Source organism: Mirounga leonina, unplaced genomic scaffold, assembly GCF_011800145.1.
Source record: "Mirounga leonina isolate KUSES-001 unplaced genomic scaffold, KU_Mleo_1.0 Mir_128, whole genome shotgun sequence".
Taxonomy (NCBI): Eukaryota; Metazoa; Chordata; class Mammalia; order Carnivora; family Phocidae; genus Mirounga; species Mirounga leonina.
In genome coordinates, this window is record NW_023270320.1 from 2,242,484 (window position 1) to 2,246,016 (window position 3,533).

The window sequence follows — 3,533 nt, forward strand, 5'->3', positions numbered from 1 at the left end:
CTGGAGGGGGAGGCTGGGTTTGGCCAGAGCTCGGGTTTGGCAACGGGGTTTCTGTGGGAAGTCCTGGATTCTTAACCTAAGACATTATGTCTGTTTTCCCAATACGTTCCTCCGGATTCGTTTCCCCAGGAGAGGAAAAACAAGGAGTCCGACTTTGTGAAGTCAACACCTGAGATGGTGGGGTGGGAGATAGCGATACCGAAGACTACTCTTGTGCAGGGATCATCTGTGCACAGTAATAGTGATTGAGCGCAGGACTTACTGCATGTGGTAAGAGGCGAACACCGGCATCGTACTTACTGTCCAAGCTTTCTGTAAGAATACAGTGCCCGTGCACAGTGCAGTGGAGTTCCCTCCCTCGGGTGCAAGCGGGAGAGGAGAAGGAAATATGCCAGTTATAGGAAAGGCTCCTATACTAAAATTTTTAGCAGATATGCCAACCAATGTCAAAGATATTTTATTTTTTTATTCCCCTGCCTTTTGCGGTAGGAGCTAAAACGGAAAAAAAAAAAAAACCACCCAAAACAGTAGGAAGGGGAGAGGTGTTAAACCTAGATAATGAACAATAAAACTGTCGTTAAAACATGATGGATGACGTGGGTGCCTAGCTGGCTCAGTCGGTGACTGTGAGCATAGCACTCTTGATCTGGGGTTTTTAAGTTTTGGCCCCATGTTGGATGTAGAGATTACTTTAAAATTTAAAAAGATGGAAATGTGACATCAGCAATATTTTATTTTACAAGTGTATCTCCTGGGTTCATACTGAACTGCCAATTCCAGGCAATTGCTTTGTATGTAAATAAAATTAAAAGCTTATTACAAAATAATACATGGGTGTTGTAGAAATATTTGAAAAATGTAGAAATGGAGAAAAAATAAACGATTATCTCACCATCCAGCTTAATTACAATTATTTTTTTTGTGACTTATACTTCTAGTCTTGTAATCCAGTTCTTTAAAAATTACCATTATTTTTCAATAATGGAATAATGCTTTAGATACAAGTAATTTCTTTGATTAGCAAGGTTGTGGTTGGTTGTTTTTTCATAATACCAGTGTACATCTTAAGTTATGCTTATTGGATACGTGTATTTCTTCTTTTGTGAATTTCCTATCTCTATATCTTTTGTTCATTTTAGTTGTTGGCTGTTAATTTGTTAGCTCTTTTATATATAAAAATACTAATCCTTTTTTGTATACTGTATCTGTACACTTTTTGTAAATATTTGTATTTTCTCAACTTGTACCTTGCCTTTTTTTTTTTTTTTTTAAGATTTTGTTTATTTATTTGACAGAGAGACACAGCGGGAGAGAGAATGCAAGCAGGGGGAGTGGGAGAGGGAGAAGCATGCTTCCCGCGGAGCAGGGAGCCCAATGCTGGGCTTGATTCCAAGACCCTGGGATCATGACCTGAGCCAAGGCAGACGCTTAACAACTGAGCCACCCAGGCGCCACTGTACCTTGCCTTTTTAACACAATTTCTTAACACCTTGATAACACCTTTGTCTAGATATATGAGTTGTCATAGTATTTTTCTCAGTTCAGCTTTTTTCCTTCCTAATCCTTATTCCAGGCTATATTCATATTATTTTGTTCTGAAGAATGATCATCCCTCATTAAATAAAAAAAGTTTTTATTCAGTAGCGCCTGGGTGACTCATTTGGTTGAACATGTGACTCTTGATTTCGGCTCAGGTCGTGATCTCAGGATCCTGGGATGGAGTCTCAAGTCAGGCTCTGCCCTGGGGGTGCGGGGAGGCTGCCTGGGATGCTCTCTCTAAAAAAAAAAGAAAAAAAAAAAAACCGTTTTTAATTAACCTTTGAAAAATGAAAGTTACAACTTTAGGGAACTGTAGGATCATTTTTTATATAGGTATTGTGAGTATTTTATATGAGTATTATGCCATTTTTATATGAGTATAAAATTTTATAAGTGGGTAGTGTATATGAGGATTATACTTTTTAAAAATCAGTGCCAAAGAATCCAAGGGAAGTGATCAATTCTCAGTCCTCATTTTCTTGGACCAACCAGTAACATTTGATCCACTTTAACCACTCTCTTCTTGAAATAATTTGTTTTTAATTGGCTTCTAAGATAGCACATGCTCTGAGTTTTCCTTCTTCCTTCATACCCACTCCTCAAGTTTTTGTTCTGCATGTTTGTGCTGGTTCTCGGCTTCTCCTCCACTCTCCAGCCTTTCTGGGAAAGTGCCTTAGGCTTTGCTCCTCTAACCAGCTTTTCCACTCTGTCCGGTTTCACCTTTTAAAATGCCATGCCAGTTTGAAGGCTCCCAAATTTGTATTTCTAGCCCTGACCTCTCCCTTGAGTTCCACTCATATATCAAACTGCCTGCTGGCTGTCTCTAGTTGTCCATAGTAAGCATCTCACTAATAAATGTCTTAAAGAACTCTTGACTTTTGCCCCACTAACTTCTCCTTAACTTTTTCCCAACTCAGTTATTGACATTTTAATCCACCCTGCCATCAGGTCAGAACCCTAGGAGCCATTCTTAATGGCTCTTTTCACACCCCACATCCAATCTGTCAAGTCTTGTCTGTTCTGTCTCCAGAATTCATGCTCTGAATTGGATGACCTCTACCACCACTGCCCTAGTTCAGTCTACCATGATCTCACTCCCCAATTGCTGTCATAGTCTCCTCAGTGGGCTTCCCGGTTCTTCTCTTGTCCCCTGCAGGCCATTCTCCAAACAGGACAAAAGTAGTCTTTTAAAAATGTATATCAGCATATCATTCATTTACTTAAATAAGCTTTCACTATACTTAGAATAAATTCCAAATTCCTTCCAATGGCCCACAAGGCCTAATGTGATCTATCTCTTTCCAACTCTCCTAGTTTAGTTCTCACCACGTTTCCCTTTCTTAGTGCACACGTATTGTTATGTAGCACACATGTACCTGCTTCAGAGCTCTTTTCTCATTGTTCAGGGCTTTTTCATCGTTTAGGGCTTTGCCTGGCTGCCTTCCCATCATTCAAGTCTCAGCCAGGTGGTCACATCCTTATCACATTCCTGAGCAGCACCCAGGCCTTTTACTGTGGAACTACTCCATTCCATGAAAATGATTTGAAACTTACTCAAGTGTTACTTGCCTATTATCTACTCCCCACTCTATTTTTCCTCCCCTAATGTGGATTTTAAGCTCCAACAGAGTAGGGACTTAATTTTTGTTTGCCACAGAGTAGGGGCTCAATAAATACGTAATGAGTGAATATCCTAAATTGCAATTTTGCTGAAGTATCAGATACTTTAAGATTTTATATATTTATATGACAGAGAGAGCAAGAGAGCACAAGCTAGGGGAACAGTAGGAGGGTGAGGGAGAAGCAGGCTCACCGCCAAGCAGGGAGCCCGGTGTGGGGCTCGATCCCAGGACCCTGGGATCATTACCTGAGCCAAAGGCAGACGCTTAACCATCTGAGCCACCCAGGCGCCCCGAAGTATCAAATACTTTAAATTACAGAGGATATTGACACATCATGATGTAGGGTGGCTAACTGTCCAGTTTGGCAGGGAC